Source organism: Motacilla alba, chromosome 2 (genome assembly GCF_015832195.1).
Source record: "Motacilla alba alba isolate MOTALB_02 chromosome 2, Motacilla_alba_V1.0_pri, whole genome shotgun sequence".
Lineage (NCBI taxonomy): Eukaryota > Metazoa > Chordata > Aves > Passeriformes > Motacillidae > Motacilla > Motacilla alba.
In genome coordinates this window covers 149,859,438-149,877,423 of record NC_052017.1, presented here as the reverse complement: position 1 = coordinate 149,877,423, position 17,986 = coordinate 149,859,438, and the positions used below count along the sequence as shown (strand labels likewise).

Genomic DNA, 17,986 nt, shown 5'->3' with positions numbered 1-17,986 from the left:
TCATGGCAGAGGGTTTGGAACTGGATGATCTTGAAGCTTCCTTTCAATCCAAACCAATCAGGTATCTAAGTCAAATCATGCTGTAAACGTCCTGGAGGAATCCTCAAGGATTTGGGAATACTCTCTTGTGTCATTCTTGCTATCTGGTCTTGTTCCACAAGGACATGAATCCATCCCCAGAGCTGCCTCCATTTTCATGTGTGGGTCCATGTGAAAATTAAGGATTTTCCATTGAAAAATATCCTGAAGATATGAAAATAAAACCAATATTTACTTCAAATATATGAGCATTCACTCAAAGAGTGGTTGAGCATTGGAACAGATTCCCAAGGGATAGGCGTGGAGTCACCATCCCTGGAAGTGTTTAAAAATGAGCAGATGTGGCATTTGTGGGTATGGTTTAGTGAATGTGGTGGTATTGGATGGAAGGCTGGACTTGATGATCTTGGAGGTCTTTTCCAGCCTTCATGGTTCTATAATTTAGAGGACACAAATTCCCCACTCACAACTTTAACATGTTTACAGGAGACAAATATCCCAACAGTGTTTCCACTGTATTTGATTAGGGTTTTTATAATGCTGCTTTTTTTTTTTTTAATTTAATTTAATCTAAATTGCATTTATAATTTTGAAGGATGCTATTAACTATGGCAGCCATAAAAACCTTTCATTTGTCCGAGGCCTGGGTAAACATTTTCATTGTGCTCAGGAGCACTGTGGGTTTGTCTCTCTGGGAAGCATCCAAATAAGTCTCAGCATAATCACTAATGTCACAAAAAAACCCCTTAAATTCTGCAAACTGAACGGTTTTAAAGTTTTTCCAAGGAAGATAACAGTGAAAGTGCCTCTCATTTAATTTGACTGCAGGCTGGAGGGTACCCCCAGGAACAAAATTCCAGTCTGGGGAAGCTGGAGATGGTTCATTCACTGCCCTGTCCTTTGGTAAATTGGCTTTCCAACCATGGTGGTTATAGGAAGAAACAAAGTCTTTTGCAAACACAAAATCTTGGAATGATTTAGGTTAGAAGGGACCTTAAAAATCATCTCATTCCACGTCCTGCCAAGGGCAGGGACAGCTTCCACTATCCCTAGTTGCTCCAAGCCCCATCCAACCTGGGGCAGCCACAGCTTCTCTGAGCAACCTGTGCCAGGGCCTCAGCATCCACACAGCCAAGAATTCCTTCCTAACATCTAAACCCAGACTTTTGCTGTTCAAAACCATTGTCCCTTTTCCTGTCACTCCATCCCTCATCCCAAGTTCCTCTCCAGCTCTCCTGGAGCTCTGAAGTCTCCCAGGAACTTTCCCTTCTCCAGGCTGAGCAGCCCTAAATCTCTCAGTACATCTGCAGAGGTTTGGTTGGTTAAGACAACGCAAAAGCTGAAAAAGTAAAATCTGAATTAAAAAAAAGGAGGAAAAAGAGTCACTCCCTGTGTGACAAACTTGAGTTGTCATTGTCTCCTGTGCAAAGATCCCATCCACCACTGTTACTCAAAAATGTGTTTGTGGGGAGATGAAAATTTACATCCCTGTATCTATTTGTTATTTACTGAGGGGAAAAAATCCCAGTTATGGATGGGGATTTTTCACTGCCCAGAGCTTGGTGTTCATCATCATGAAGCAGGGGAAGGAGGAAGGCAAAGGGAGGCTTTGCCTGCTCTATTTCAGGTTTCCACTTGGGGCTGGATGAATAACTAAGTAAAATATTGAATGTGAGGAGCCTTTTGTTCTCATACAGCCTGCAGGAAGTCACACAATATTCCCTACTTGCAAACAAGGAGTAACAACTTGATGAAACTCCCAAAAAAAGTGTTTGCTTTTGTACACTACCGAGGAAAAGGGATCTTAGCTATGGCTCCAAACAAGCTGTAAGAAATAATAATTTTTTCAGGGATGGAAAAGGCCTTTTTTCATCCAGGTTTTCATGCAAAGAGTTTGTATTTGTCAGAAGTCTTCAAGTTTTAATTAAAACTAGGAAAGCCTTAGAATTGGATTTGAAAGATTTTTAAGCTAGAGAATTTTCATGCTTTAAAGGTGAGAAGTTTTTATTTTTTAGCAGATTTATCAAAAAAACGATTTTGTTTTTCCAACATCTGAAGATATTCTGGGTGAAAAATGTAAAGTGTTGTGGAAGGAGGGTTTTTTGATGGAAAGCCAGGAATCATATGTAAAGAAATACTAAAGAAGGATTTAGTTCTTTCCAAATAAGATTAATTCAGCGTTTATTTTTTTTTTCCCTTTTAATTCTGAATCCTTTTGATATGTGGAAACCTACAGAAATATAAACTGGATTTACATATTCCCTCTTTTGTGTGTTTTCAAAAGTGAAATCTGGCTGACAAGCATTAAAAGTGACAAATTAGTAAAGAAAATGAACCAATGTTCTTTCCACCCTCTATAAATAAATCCCTGGGACATGGAACAGAAATCTGAAATCATTTGCTGTAAATGTAAGTTCAGGGCAGCAAACATAAAGGAAAATTTAGATATCACCCGGCATATGCACAAAGAAAGATCTCCATGGTAAAATATCCGTGCTAAGCAAAACCAGCCTGACCTGGAATTCACCTTTAATGTGGTGACAGCACAACAAATGTTAAAATACAGCAGAAATAGAAACAAAACGAATTGCCAGGACACCAGATTTTCCAAAATCCTTTTCTTTTACAGATTAAAATATTAATTATGGCATGAAAAGCATGACAGCAGTGATTAATGTTTCTATAAGGAATGTGCTCTGACAGCCAAATCATGATCCCGCATCCCTGGAAGTGTCTAAGGCCCGGTTGGATGAATCTTGGATCAACCTGGAAGATGTCCCTGCCTGTGGCAGAGGTATGGAACAAGATGATCTTGAAGGTCCCTTCCAACCCAAACCATTCTGTGATTTTCCCACGTATCAATTGCTAATTCCACCAATTTTATGGACGGGAGTTGAATTCAGAGCTCGATGCCTTTTCAGGACGCACAAAACCCAAGAGTTGATTCTTCCTTTTGTGGTACAAGTGAGGAACTATATTGAAACACTGGTGCTGCTACCCAGGGAACTGTTCATCCAACTGGAGTGGGGAATTTGGGAAGAATTTCTGCATGGAAAGGGTGGTCAAGCACTGGAAGGGGCTGCCCGGGGAGGTGCTGGAGTCCCCATCTCTGGAGTTGTTCACGGAATGTCTGGATGAGGCACTAAGAGCTCTGGGCTGGTGACAAAGATTGGTCACATTGGGCTTGATGATCTTGGAGGTCTTTTCCAACCTCAGTGGTTCTGGGATTCTCTGGATTGGGCTCATGATGGCCACAGAATCAAAATTCCCTAGAGTCAGCTCCAAGAAAAACTCATGGATTTGATTGAGACAGAGCCCACAGGACAAGCAAGACCACGTGGAAAACAGCCTGTCATGGTTTTGTATGAAAATAGTAAACTAACTAAAAATTTTATTTCTTTACATTATCAGTAGAAAAGAAAAAATTGTGGACAGAAGAAAAATATTCTAAAAAATTTTATTTTATTCTTACTACTTTTCTTTTAGTTACTATTAATAAAATTTTCTTTAAATCCTTTTAAAATTTTAAACTGACTTTACCTTTCTCCTAATCCTATCTCACAACAGAAGTAAATACATAGGTAATTAACCAGCAGTGAAGCCCACCACACTAATTGACACATTAATTTAAAAAAATCTCAAAATTAAAAAAAATCTTAAATTAACAAACCAAAACCACTACACAGCCAAAGGTTTTCTTTTTCTCACTAAACTTTTTGGTGCTGACACTTTTTCCAGATGAAATATAAAACTTTGAGGGACTTGGTGGAAGGGTGAAAAATGTCAAGTGATGGTTTGGGATTGGAATGAAGGGGAAGGAGGAGATATTTGGGTTGTTCATTTAAAAAAAGACAAATCCCCTGAAAGAAGACATTTCTCATGGAAATACCACTCCTTTGAAACCAGACAAAAAAGCTTTTTTTGTCTGGAATCGAGACTGAGATCAGTTGGAAACTGGGGTTGAACTGTGAATCCAAGACCTGCCTGAGCCACTGGAGGTTCACTGACTCACCTGGCACCCAGGAGAAATCCCATAATTTCTGGATAGGCCTTTGAGCAGCCTGATTTAGTGGAATTGGATGATTTTTAAGGTCCTTTCCAACCCTTCTATAATTCTATAATTCCCTGTTTCTACATGATGTTTATCACGAGTCTGTAGTTGAGAGGAGCTGCAGTTCCTCTCTTTCCCTTGTGTCCAGAGTGGAGTTAACCCAGCTTTGCTGGCCAAGAACACACAAAAAAGGACATTATCCTCTTTTCTCATCCCAGGAAAGACCCATTTTCCAGATGGTTACAGTATCATTCCAGAATTTTCTCCATGCCCCATAAGCTCCGAAAATGCAAAGGATCTTCAGGAAAGCTGTCCTGGTGCACTTGTGTGGGATGCAAAGGCAGAGGAAAAGGTATTTAAAAATTACAGCAGAAGTTCTGGGGGAAGGGAGGTCTTGAAAGGACAAGAACGGATTCCTCTTCTCGGCCTTAATTAGGATTTGAGAAATCTCTCAAATTAAAATCTCTCTGGGTTAATGAAGAGCAGACACGTTGAAATGTCACTTATGTACATGGCAATTTAAGAGCCTCCCTTTCTGGAGAGAGTTATTATGGGATATTAATGGCCAGTGTCTCAAAATCACAATGGAAAATGAATCCTTGCCCTGAAACCGAAGAGTGAGCAGGAGTTTTCTGGATGGATTAAAAATGTATTCAATAACTAACAGGCCAAAAAGAGAAAAATTAAGGAAGAAACAGCTGGTAGAAAGCGAATAATCGACAATAAGCACAAACTGTCATTCCAGGAACCACCAGAGCACCTGCTTGACCAGCAAAATCCTTTTCTCTAATCATTTTCCCTAATAACATTTGCCCCTTTTCTTTTCAAAGATCAGTTAACTGAACTTAGTCCTTAATTTAGTTTGTTTTCACCCTTTAATTGTCTCCTTCCATATCCTGAAAATGCAGCTTTGCTTTCTGCAAGGGTTCCCTTCGAGGTGCTGTGGTTAATACTCTGAAATGCTCTGGTTTGGACCATGTTTTCAGTTTTATCAGGGTTATTTTATCTGTTATTTAGACAGCAGAAAATCTTTCCTGTGAGGGTGGTGAGGCCCTGGCACAGGTTACCCAGAGAAGAATTTCCATCCCTGGAAGTGTCCAAGGCCAGCTTGGAAGGGGCATGGAACAACCTGGGATAGTGGAAGGTGTCCCTGCCTATGGCTGCCCAAGCTTCTGTAATTCCATGATATCTGGAAAATTAGAGGTAAGTAGAGGCAACAAAAACCAAGGGTCAGGTTCCCAAACAACAACAATTTTGCGTTTCTCATTTTCTTAAAATCTGGCAGCTGGGGAAGCAACATTCTCTCTATATTGTCCTCAAAGATTTAAGAATAAACTCTTTTATGGTTTGGGGTTCTTTTTTTAATCAAGAGTGAAAAAAAATCACTCAGGGACTATAATTCCTTGTACACTGATTTTATTCCAAAGAACAATTTAACATGAAGTCCTCAGTTTGGATGCTCCTCTGTTCATATCCTTCTGTTCTACTTTGGACTCTGCTGGGGGGTATCTGTGCCAACATTCCTTGCACCATGGCAATTTCCTGCTCTGGGAGTTCCTTGAAATGACTTAGAATAGGTTAACATTGCTAAGCCCTTTGGTCTCATCCCATAAAATGAGAGACACCTGCAAGCAGGTGGGATTCCCTGTTTCCTGGAGTGTTTATTAGCTGGCAGCATTCATAGGCTGTCTATATTTAATTCAGCACATTCTGCTTCGATTCACTGGCACAAAATAAAGCTCATAAAGCATCAAGGCTCTAAGAGAAATAGAGAACTTCGTTTTCTGCAAAAAGTCACCCTCGTGTGTGGATTTTTGGGTGCAATGTGAAAGCATCAAAATGATGCAGAGTTGGTAAACCAAGATATTTTGGGGTGCAACAGTTGTCATGGTCATGTTTGAAGATGCTGGGCTGGCAGCCAAAAGTGTCACTCAGTGACAGCACCCCAGCAGGGCCAATGACACACAAAGAAGGGGAAACAGAATTGGGATCACTAAAAATAGAGCTCTCCTGCCATAAATTCCAGATTTATTTCCTTTGTAGGAAGGACAGAGCAAGGCTCTGAAGGTGCCATCCCTCTTGATCTTCTGTGCGAAGCAACCAGGGGGATATTTTTGTTTGGTTTGATGTTTGCTTTGAGTAAAAATAAACCGGAATAGGAACGCTGCTGTTTGTTTTGACATTAGGCATGTTTAGAGAGATACAGAAAGATGAGAGCTCAAGAAACAGCTCCTTCTTTGGCTATGCTAAATCCTGTTATCTCTTGTGGGAATTGTTCTTGGAAATGGTCTTTGACTGTCAAAATAAGGTGGTTTGGCTTCAGAAAGAAGCCCTCATTGAGACCAATTTCCACAGAAAGTGGCAGGTGAGGCCTAGGAACAGGTTGCCCAGAGAAGTTCTGGATGTCCCATCCCTGGAAGTGTCCAAGGTCAAGGTGGATGGAGTTTGGAGCAACCTGAATGTTGGGAAAGGTGCTGAAAGACATCCCAGCCCACAGCAGGGTGTTGCAATGCAATGATCTTTAAGGTCCCTTTCAACATAAATAAATTCTCTGTTCTTAGCCCTTCTCAAGGCTCTTTTTCAATTCTCACAGCCCTTAAACAAGCTCTGACTTTTGCTTGTTTGCCAAGTTTTTTTGAACATGGGATACTGAGGATTCAGGGGAGACTTCTCCAAGCCAACAGATTCTCCAAGGGGCAGATTTCCAAAATAAAGAGACACAGCTCAGTCACCTCCAGGCTGTTGGGCTGTTGGGTCTTGGAAAGTTTGGTCTTGAAGTCCCCTGTCCAGCCAGATGCTGCTTTTTAAAGATTTGCATTTTGGAGATTTAAAATGTGTGAGAAGCTGAGAAGCAAAACCAGTGTTTAGAACCAGAAATCAGCAAAAATAGTGTTTAGAACTTGCCAAAGCTTTCAAAAATCTCAGTGTGGGAAGAAGAGAGGAAGAGAGAAAGGAGGAGAGGGAGGGAAGAAGGGAGGGAGGAAGGGGGGAAGGGGGGAAGGGAGGAAGGAAGGGAGGAAGGAAGGGAGGAAGGAAGGGAGGGAGGAAGGGAGGGAGGAAGGGAGGGAGGAAGGGAGGGAGGAAGGAAGGAAGGAAGGAAGGAAGGAAGGAAGGAAGGAAGGAAGGAAGGAAGGAAGGAAGGAAGGAAGGAAGGAAGGAAGGAAGGAAGGAATGGAGGGAGGGAGGGAGGGAGGGAGGGAGGGAGGAGGAGGAGGAAGGAAGGAAGGAAGGAAGGAAGGAAGGAAAGGAAGGAAGGAAGGAAGGAAGGAAGGAAGGAAGGAAGTGGAGGAAGGAAGTGGCGGAAGAGTGGCGGAAGGAAGTGGCGGAAGGAAGTGGCGGAAGGAAGTGGCGGAAGGAAGTGGCGGAAGGAAGGGCGGAAGGAAGTGGCGGAAGGAAGGAAGGAAGGAAGTGGCGGAAGGAAGGAAGGAAGGAAGGAAGGAAGGAAGGAAGGAAGGAAGGAAGGAAGGAAGGAAGGAAGGAAGGAAGGAAGGAAGGAAGGAAGGAAGGAAGGAAGGAAGGAAGGAAGGAAGGAAGGAAGGAAGGAAGGAAGGAAGGAAGGAAGGAAGGAAGGAAGGAAGGAAGGAAGGAAGGAAGGAAGGAAGGAAGGAAGATGGATGAAATCCAAGTCTGCTGCTGAAATACTGCAGGAACCAAAGCAATTTCTCCAGTGAATCATTATTTTTGTGTGAGATCAAAGGGCAGATTTCACCTCCTGGTGTCTCACAGGGGCTGGAGCATGGAACAGCTGAGCCCCTACTGCAACACAAAAGCAACTAAAATAAGAAAAAAGCAAAGCTCACAAAATCTACCAATTAAGAGTGAACACAAATGTACCAAGTTATCCAAATGGTGGGGATCCATGGGGATATTTATATAAATAAACTCACCGATACTTTTTCTGTTGAGGAAAAAGGTTTAATGGAAAGTGGCCCTGGGGCTGTAATGAGAAGATCTTTCAGGTCCCTTCCCACACAAACTGTTCTATGAACTTTCAGAATGTCTATCAACACTCTCCCTGAAGGTTTTCCCATCTATTCCTCAGTCTTCCCCACTCCATAATTCTAAGAATTATTACTGGGATACAAAAATTGGGTTCTTATCCTTCCACTTAATAAAAGCCTTAAACAGCTCCTCTTTTGCCCCTTGGCTCACAGTTAGAAAGAACAGACTTGACACATTTGGTTTAAATAGGAATAAACAGAAATCACTCATCCTGATAATATCTTAGAGGATGAGATTCCAGCTGAGCATGGAACTGGTGACAAGATGTCTGGAAGGGTTTGGAGACACCATTCAGTGCCAAGGTGATGGGTCCTGGAGTCAGAGAGACCTTTGAAGTGGATTTTCCCGAATTTTGAATTAAGTGAGCACAAAAATCCTCATTGAGTTGTCTTTGTTTCTCTAAAGGTTTGCATTGCTGAACTCCAGCTTGATGAATGTGTTGTTTAAAGAAAGGTCTTTGGATCTGCTGGAGAAAATGAGGGGGAAAAAAATTGATTTGAAACCAAAGATGTCTTTTGATATTGTCTTGTTAAACAGATCCATTTCTCCCATCATTAGCTTCCAGTATTTTCTGGATTGCAACAAAACTGAATTTTTGGGATCCCTAGGGAAAAGCCTCTTCTCTTCTATATTTCATGAGGCTTTCTCACACATTTGCTGGTAGTTTCCTCATTTCTGCTTATTCTTGACTTTCCCACCTGGCCATGTCCCCCCTGTTTTATCTCTGTCTCCAATGCACAGTTGGAAGTGGAAAGTTCCCTTGTCAGAGTGTTCAGCAGAAAATTACTCAAACAAATTGCTTTTCTTCCAACTTCTCTGCCCAAAACTTCCTAAGAAACATAAACACCATGAAAAAAAAAGGAACACAAGAATTGCATTTTCACACCAGGGAATCATAGCCTTTTTTAACTTAACTCCAACTATTTTTCAAGTACCATTTTTGCTGTTGTTTTTGTGGTGTTGCTGCAGTGGCTTTTGGGTTTTAGACACCTAAAAATGAGCATAATTTTTAAGCATAAAATAAGCATAACTTTTTAATAACTAATCATTTACTGGTTTGTATTTTGGCTGATTCACTGTCCAGCAGAATTTTGGGTCATTCCTTTCTTCATTGATAGGTTTCTTTCATGTTTTTGCAGAATACCTCATGCTTGACACACCACAGGCTGGTCAATGCTGATTTTCCAAACATCCAGACTTTCCAACTATCCATTATTACATCCATAACCTGTGCATCATCCTCAATATAAGTTATGTTCCTACAAGGACTTCCAAAGAGAGACCAGAGACTTGTCTTTATCTCAGGATAAAGATTTTCTATCAAAGCAAATACGATTTTAGTCGTGCATTGAATAGAGCAGCATTAGTGGGCAGAGATTTTCTCTTCTATCCTTTGCCTGGCAGCATGTAAAAAAATATTTGTTTTCCTAATTTGAAGAGGAAAATGAACTTGTTCACCTTTCTGTGAGTTAATAAAGAGAGTAAAACAATGGCACCATGAGTATCTGAGTTAATGAAGTTTATTTCCCTTCAGACTTGTGTCTTGCTGGTTTTGAATCTTGTGGAAATATAACCCTTGAGAACCTTTGAGATCTCTGCTCTTTTGCCAGAGGGGTTTTGATTCAGATGAATTAAAAAACTGCAAGGAAAACACACAGAAAAGGCAACAGCCACACACACAGGACAGCCAGGTCATCACATCCAAATCCAGCTCAAAAACACTTTGGGATAGATCAGACCCTCAGGAATGGGCTGGAAGAACATCTCTGGGGCAGAAAACTACCTCCTGCTCTGCCTGCCTGTCTCCCACCAGGATTCTTGGGCTGTGGCTTGCAATCCTTGAGAGGGAAATGTGGGAATATGAGACTGGAGGGATTTGGGTCCAGATCCAAACACCTCTGTCCTGATGTCCTCATCCATGAGCCAGCTGGAGACCTGCCAGTACAGACAGCAATGACTTCAGAATTCACAGGATCACCAGATCATGAAATATCCTGAGTTGGAAGGGGACCACAAGGAATATTGAGTCCAGCTCTTGGTCCTGCACAGGACAACTCCAAGAATCACCATGTTCCTGAGAACATTGTTGAAGGTTTACGTGGGGCTGTCCAAGATCCTCATCAAAAGGGCGTCTCCAGTGAATCATTCCACCCTTTTAAATTCAGTTCTTCCAGCCCTTGGTGTCAACAATCCATCCAAATGATTCTGGTTTGGAATATTTAACATTTTAGCTGTGGTAGGATCCAGGCCCAGAGCAAATCCCACAGCAGTTAAGGACTGAAGGAACAGATTGTTCCTGCTCGGAGCAGTTTGCAAACAGTGTGAAGAGACTCAGACAAGCAGAGACTCCAAACCCAGGGATCTCAGCACACCACCAGTTCCAGTTTTCCACAGGCATTTCCCATAATGACCATTAAGTTCCCTCACTGAAATTCAAAGAACTGGATGTGTGTTCCAAACCAATTCCCAAGATTAGCTGCTCCATCAGCTTCCCAAGGAACTCCCTGTCCTGAGTTCCCTTTCTGTGCTTCTTGAAGACAGGAGTGGAATTTGCCTCCTTCTGCTCCTGGGAACTTCCAAGGCCACCATGACCTTTCAAAGATAAGTGAGAGTGACTTAGCAAAGACATCAGATCCCATGGATCCATCCTGCCCTCCTCCGTGCATTCCATAAGTCTATTTTGTCTTAGAGTTCCCTGACTTGATCCTCCTTCCCTGAGGCTAAATCTTCCTTGCTCTGGTCCAAGAAACCGGGATTTCTGAAGGCTGATTTTACCAGCAAAGACTTAAATGAGGAGTACTTGGGCAATTTCCATGTTCTTTGCCACCAGAATTCCCACCCTACTGAGCAGCAGCTCCACATTTTCCTCACTCTTCCTTTTGCTGCTCATATTCCTCCAGAAAACTTACTGCCCTTCATGTCCCTCACCAGATTCAATTCCAGATGGGCTTTGATTCCCTCCTCCAGTCGTATCCATCAACTCCTTTTTATTGATTTTTTTTTTCTGCAGATGGAATTACGTGGAGATCTACAAGACAGGGAACACAATCCCAGCTCCAGAGCCCATATTTTTTGGTTCATCTCGCCAGGATTTTTGCAGCTTGGCCAGCTTACACCACATATGGAGTTTTCTTCCATGGGAAAACATGGAAATGTTTTGTCCAAATAAAGGCAGGGAAATCTCACTGCATGGGGCTTGGAGGCAGACTTGGTTTTGATGCATCCCACAAAAAAAGTCACAGAAAAAAAGGAAAGACACAGGATAAGGGCTGGAATTGATTTTTCACTATGGGATGGAATGCCTGGAATGGTTTCTTCTGTGTGAATGTTCATGTAAAAACCTGCTGGGGTTTCTGCCAGCTCAAATGGAACAAGGAAGATGCCTGTGCCACCCTACATCCCAAAAATGGGGGTTTCAGGAAGAGGAAAGGCTGGGAAGCTGAAGGGGCAGGATATTTCCTTTGGTTTTCTTTTGAAACGTCTTGTTAAAAAGAAGCTCTGATTCCTATTTTTTTCATGGGGAAAGATTTCTGTATCAGGACTGCAAGGCTCAGTCAGAGACTTGGGCTCTGTCCGGAGCTTCTCAGAGTTCACCTGATGCGTTATTCCTGGAAACCACATTCCCTTCAGCAGTGATATCACTTGCCTTCCTCTTTTCTCTGTCATAATCTTCATTTCAGAATCAGTGACCTTTACTCTTTCCAAAATTCAGCTCCCCAGCACCACGAGGAGGCAAAAGGGTTTTCCCTTTGCCTCTCCCATTTCCACAGGTTGTAAATTTTCTATTTTCCCAGGATATCATTGCCCAGAATAACTTTTGTCAAGGACCATTAACACCTCAAGTTTGGGAAACCACTGAATTTCAGATTTTTGAACACTGATTTTATGTTACTCATATGTTTTTTTTCCCAGTTCTTATATTTCTCCTGGTTATGTCCAGTTTCTCATTGGATCCTGGAGACAGGAAGCTGTTCCCAGAACACCCAGGATGCCAACTCTTCTGTTTTAAAGTATCCAGACCATGGATAACAGGTTTGAAAGCCATAATAACATCAATGATACAAGGTACATATATAAAATTCCACTGCACACATCCAGACACTTTCAACTTGGAGAGATTTCCCACAGGAGAACTCAGTTTCTCCTGCTCTGATTTATTCTGATGCTTTATTCCTTTCCATCTCCATTCATCAAGGCTTGAATGGGATAACAGCCTTAATAGATGCTAATTAGCAATATAAACCATCCACTCTGCAGTAATAGCAAACTCAGACTGAAAAAAGCCCTGTCAAAATAATGTTTGGGCCCGATGATTGAAAGGGGGAAAATGCAGTTGGATTCTTAATACTGGAGTGCGACTGAGAAAGAAAAGAGAAATTATTGCTTTTCCCATGTAGATCATAAGCAATTAAGAAGGGCAGGGAATAAACCTTGGGACTGGAACCCCTTTGACTTTCCTCTGTCAGCTCCTCCCTGTGTTTCAGGGTGCTGCAGGAGCTGAATCACAATTTTTGTGTGTTTATTATCAGCTCTGGTTTGATTTTGTGCTCAAGCAAGGAAGAATAGCCCCAACCAGCACAGATTTCCTGCTGGAAGGAGGAGACACATTCTGGATTCAGCTCAGGGCCTTCCTTTCAGTGGGTGCAGATGTTTTGCTTTCGCTTGGAAGATTGGTATGCGTTAATTGGGCAAAGAACAGTAATTAGTCAGGGTGTGTGGGAGGTGATTTGTCTGGATACCACCACAGAGCCTCGTAAGGCCCCAAGCTGGAGCAGCCCTTGGGAATTCCCCGTAATTGCCTGGACAATTGGTTCACTGCAAACACCTGGAATTTGGGGTGTCTTTCTCCCTCTCCCCAAATCCTTCCTTCTCAAACATGGAACCATTGTGGCCCATTTGGAAAACAGGCAATTTCCAGGGACAAAGGAGGATCACTTCTGGCCGTGCTATGAGATTACATCAGATCAGAGGATGGGATTGCAACAGAAATTATTTCATCCACGCATTGCCCAGGTTGAGGAGAAAAAACCATTCCATCACACAAAAACTTTACTAGATTTTTTTCATATATTTGATACAATCAAAACCTGTAGAAATCAATTGGTTGTATGTTCATTGGTCCCAGGCAGTGCAGTTCTTAGTAGGTGGGTTCCTGTTGGATATGGATTTCTTTGCCTCTGATGTTAATTAGGTTCCCATTCTCCTTTCTTTTATCACTCTTTTCCCAGACCAGGTGTTTTGGACCATGGTGATGGGTGATGGTTGGAGTTAATAGTTGTTATCTTTTGTGTATTTTCTGTGCTATTCCAAATCTGCTGAGATGTTCAGCTCGTCAGACCTCGCCTGGTAAAACAACCTTCTGCAAAGAAACTCCAGTTCCCTTCCCATGGGACAAAGGTGAACAAAAACCCCTGACTAAAATTCTATAAAAAATTTTGAACTTGGTATCATTTCCAACAGTAGGACCCAAGGGAATGGTCTGAAGTTGTGCCAGGGGAGGTTCAAGTTGGAAATCAGGAGGAGTTTTTCACTCAGAGCTGGTTGGACACTGGAACAGCTCCCCAGGGAGTGGTTACAGCCCCAAAGCTGCTCAAGACGGGTTTGGACAAGGTTCTGAGGCACGGGTGGGATTGTTGGGATGTCCAGGACCAGAAGTTGGACTGGGTGTTCCTTGTGGATCCCTCCCAGCTCAGGATATTCACCTTGGGAAAGACATTCTGAAATATTAGAATGACATTCTAAAGTATTCTAAAGTAAAGACATTTTCCAGTAGTAACCCAATGTCCAATGTTTTGAACCTAAACATGTTCTTTCCACATTCTGCTGGGTCATTTTAAAGGAGAAAACCATGCCATTAACTGAACTTCACTTGTCACCAGGCTGTCCTGAAGTCCCTAGCCAAGAGCAGATCCCTGCTCCAGAATATTTGGATGCCAATCAAAGTGTTGCAAGGATCAGCTGCTGAGGTTATTCTGACTTCAGGAAAACCACAAAATTCCTGTGAATTTGAATGCTAAAGCTCATCAGAAAAGGAGCAACTTTTTCCAAGTTGGTGTCCACTTAAAAGTAGCTGGAACAAGAAAATACCATGTTCCTGTCTCTCTGTTTATTCACCCACCTGCCTATTATGCAGCTAATTTTCCTCAAAAGCTTCAAAGTTCCTTCTGGGCTGCACCATTTCATGGGGAGGATCTTACACCTCACAGAGTGAGAAAGGAAATATCTCCCCTACCATCGGGCTTCTGCAAGTCAGATTTGGGGAGTAGGATATTAATTTCCTATAAAATTACATGTGAAAAGCACTGGTTCCCTATATATATATGTGTGAATACATATTTATGTGTGTATATAAATATATGTATGTGCATCTGTGTAGATGAACATACACACACAGATATGTATATATAAATATACATGAAGTCTAGAAGGCACTGGAGAAATTTCTGGGGACATGTCTTTCTCCTGCAGTGAATGTTTTCCCGGGGAATTCAACCAATTTTCTTCTCTACCATCAAATTCCAGTGTTTCTCCTACATGGTCTTGTTTCTGAGGTGTCTCTAAATTGGACTTGGTGTGTCCAGAGGAGATTTTGGTGTCTTCCTGCCTTTCCAAGAACCCAGGAATCAGAGTAAATTCCAACCAACTGTCTTTTATTACATAATCCTGTTTATTAAAAATTAGTCTACAGATGGTGTTTCTTTTCAAGTCCATCACTGAAAGCTAGAATTATTTTTTCGGTTGTTTCTATTTACAAACAACAATACCAACAAAAGATGATGAATTATCATCAGTTATTCTGTAAAACCCCTGACATTTTTGGAAAGATGAAGTTTTTAACACAAATGTTACATAACAGGAATGTCTACAGAAGAATGCATTAAATTCCAAGCAGTTCAGGCTGTATTTTCTTTCATTTCCCACTGCTCCTAATAGCATTATTTGTTCCTCTCTAACTCGATCTTTTTCATTCTTTGTTGGTTTTACATTCTGCAAATGCCTGTGGACAGTTCTGCTCCCCTTAGTCAGGGATTAGACAAATTGCACACATTGTTTCCTTTTAATCTCATCTCCCTCCTGACTTCTGAAATACTCAAAGTTGTTCTCCACCGTCCTCAGCAGTTTACCAACACTTGCTTGGTATTTTGATGTGCTGAACCAGCACCATTCCACAGTGGGAGTCAGCTGATCCCAAAACACTCAATCCTCTCTGTTCAGCAGCAGTTTTGGGGGAAGCATCTCATTGCTGATTGCACCAGAACATCTGATTTTGAGAAAACTGTTGCACGCGGATATTCTAATTAGAGACAAGGCTTGGCGTCTTCTCCCACACAAATAATGACAGGACAAGGGGAGATGGCCTCAAGTTGCACCAGGGGAGGTTCAGGTTGGATATCAGAAAAAAAATATTCACTGGAGGAGTGGTCAAACATCAAAACAGGCTGCCCAGGGCAGTGAAGTCGCCAACTCTGACCATGACAAAAACCTTCTAAGGTTTTATGTTCTCAGTCAGACTTGGGCTCTTGCAGCAGCCAAATATTTCCTTCCACAATGTCTGTCTCAAAGGAAGAGTTTATTTTTTTTAACTTAAAACTTGAAATTCATTCATCACTGCCCTGACATCAGGTCTGCACCTTTTTTTCCCCTTCCCCATAGCAGGAAAGGTACTTTGGCAATGATATTTAAAGGAAGGTGCACACCTGAGGCTGCAGAAAGTGCTGCTGCATTGTTCTTACTAAGAAAGTAAAGATGGGATGATTCATTTGGTCCAATTTCTTTGCCTTTCAAGACAAACCAGTTTTCCTGCTCTTTTTATCCACCTTTGCTTGCTGGACTCCCCTGTCTGCCTGGGAGGCACGCAAGGATCTTAAGGATTTGCTACTGGTTTTGAAAATGAATTATGGAAGAAATCCAGGGTCTAGGATTTGATTGCAATGGAGATAAGCTATGACCAAAAAATTCTTGCAAAAGAAGAGTGGAGCAGTTATTGCTGAGAGTTCCTGCTCTGACAGATGAGGATATTTCTACCACCAGCAGTACTCACACTGCAGGGCTGGATAAAACACTCAATAAAAGACATCATCTCAAGGAATTTGCAGCATAAATGTTATGAAGCCTCACATGCATTAGGGAAAAAATGGTGCAGTAAAAAGATTGTTCTGGGTTTAACTGCTGCAGCTGCTGCTTTTTATTTTTCTTTTCCTTGTTGTCTCATTTAGGTTTGAAGAGGATTTCTGAGTTTAAGAACCACAGAATTGATAGGTTTGGCAAAGACCTCCAAGATCATCATATCCAGTCTTGGACCGAATGCCACCATGGCCACTGAATCATGTCACAACGTGACACATTTATTCACTTTTTGAACTTAGCCCATTGATCCAGCCTGTCCAGGCCCCTCTGTAGAGCCTTCCATACCACAAGCAGATGGATTTCAATCCCAACACTGGCATGGTGCCCCTGGGCTCACGCAGGGAGCCTGGGTTTATCCCCTTCCCCTTCAAACCTCGTTTAAAGCCCTCAATCAGCCCCCAAACTCATGGCTTAAAACTCCTTTCCCCCCTGAGATAGGTGAGACCCACTTTTCACCAGCAGCCTCAGTGCCTGTAAAACATCAGAAAAGCCAAAATTGCACCTGAGCCAGGTTGATCCCATGGAAAAGTAAAACACTGCCCAAGGCAAGTGTTGATTAGTGGGAGGGACACTCATCGCTGCCAGTATGAACAGCCAATAGCAGGAGTCAATCCCCGAGCTGGGTGGGACCAGACCAGGGAGACTCCCAGGAAGTCTCTTGCAAAGAGAGGCAGTAGAATTCCCTGTGGAATGGCTCTGGTCAGCAAAGGAGTTGTCAGGAGTGGGATTCGAACCCACGCCTCCAGAGGAGACTGCGACCTGAACGCAGCGCCTTAGACCGCTCGGCCATCCTGACCCCTGTAATATCCTCCCCTGCACCCTGAAATTCCTGGGAAATTGTTTTCCATCGAGTTTGTCCTTTTAGTGTGTGGAGCATTTCCTTGGGCATCCAGGATTCTCCTCTGGGAAGCAAAGAACAGCCTGAACTCTGGAATTGACAGGAGAGTGCAGCCAGGTAGGAGTCAGTCTCTTTTCCCAAGTAAAAAAGAGATTGGAGAAGAAGAAATGGCCTAAAATTGCACCAGGAATGGTTCAGATGGGATATTAAGACAAATTTCTTTAGTGAAAAGGTGGTCAAGCATGGGAATGAGCTGTCTAGGGAAGTGCTGGAGTCACCAGTCCCTGGAAGTGTTCCGAGGTGTGTGGATGTGGCTCAGGGATATGGTGTGGTGGTGAACACAGTGCTGGGTTAGTGATGGGTCTCGGTGATCTCAGAGGTCTTATCCAAATTTAGTAATTCCACAAAAAGGCTTGGAGTTCTCTCTATCTTCACTTAGAACTAAGTTGACAATTAGTTAAGAGGTTGACAGTTAGCTTAGGGTGGGCCTAACCAGTGCAAATACCAAACACCAGCTTAAATGAAGGATATAAAAACCCCAAAGAACCCTGAGAATCAGAATAAAAAACCAGATACAATAATTTCTGGCATATCCTATTATCTCTGCCAGCTCCTTTTTTTTTTTTTTTTTTTCTTTCTCTTTGTTTTATTTTTTTCTTTCCCTGCAAAGTGCTGGAATTTGTCCAACAGACTTCAGATGAATTGACAGTGGCATATGCATGAGCTGATGGCTGCTGCAGCAACGAGGTTTTCCCGTCCTCCAAAGCTCAGTGCAACTCCCCAGAGAGGATCTGAGCAAGGTCATCTCTTCCCTTTGAAGGTGGAAACAGGGGAACAGCAGGACTTTGCCGGGTCCAGAAACAGGGCTGAGGAAATTCAGTTTCAATTGAAAAGAGAGATTTTATTCCAAGAGAAAGGGAAATTGAGGT

At 42.3% G+C, this 17,986-nt stretch overlaps 1 non-coding gene across 1 annotated transcript; it reads right to left on the bottom strand.

The window, feature by feature from the left end:
* Positions 1-16,932: 16,932 nt before the first annotated feature.
* TRNAL-CAG lies at positions 16,933-17,015 on the bottom strand. Its single transcript has one exon. It is a non-coding gene; the product is annotated as a tRNA-Leu (tRNA).
* Positions 17,016-17,986: the final 971 nt, after the last annotated feature.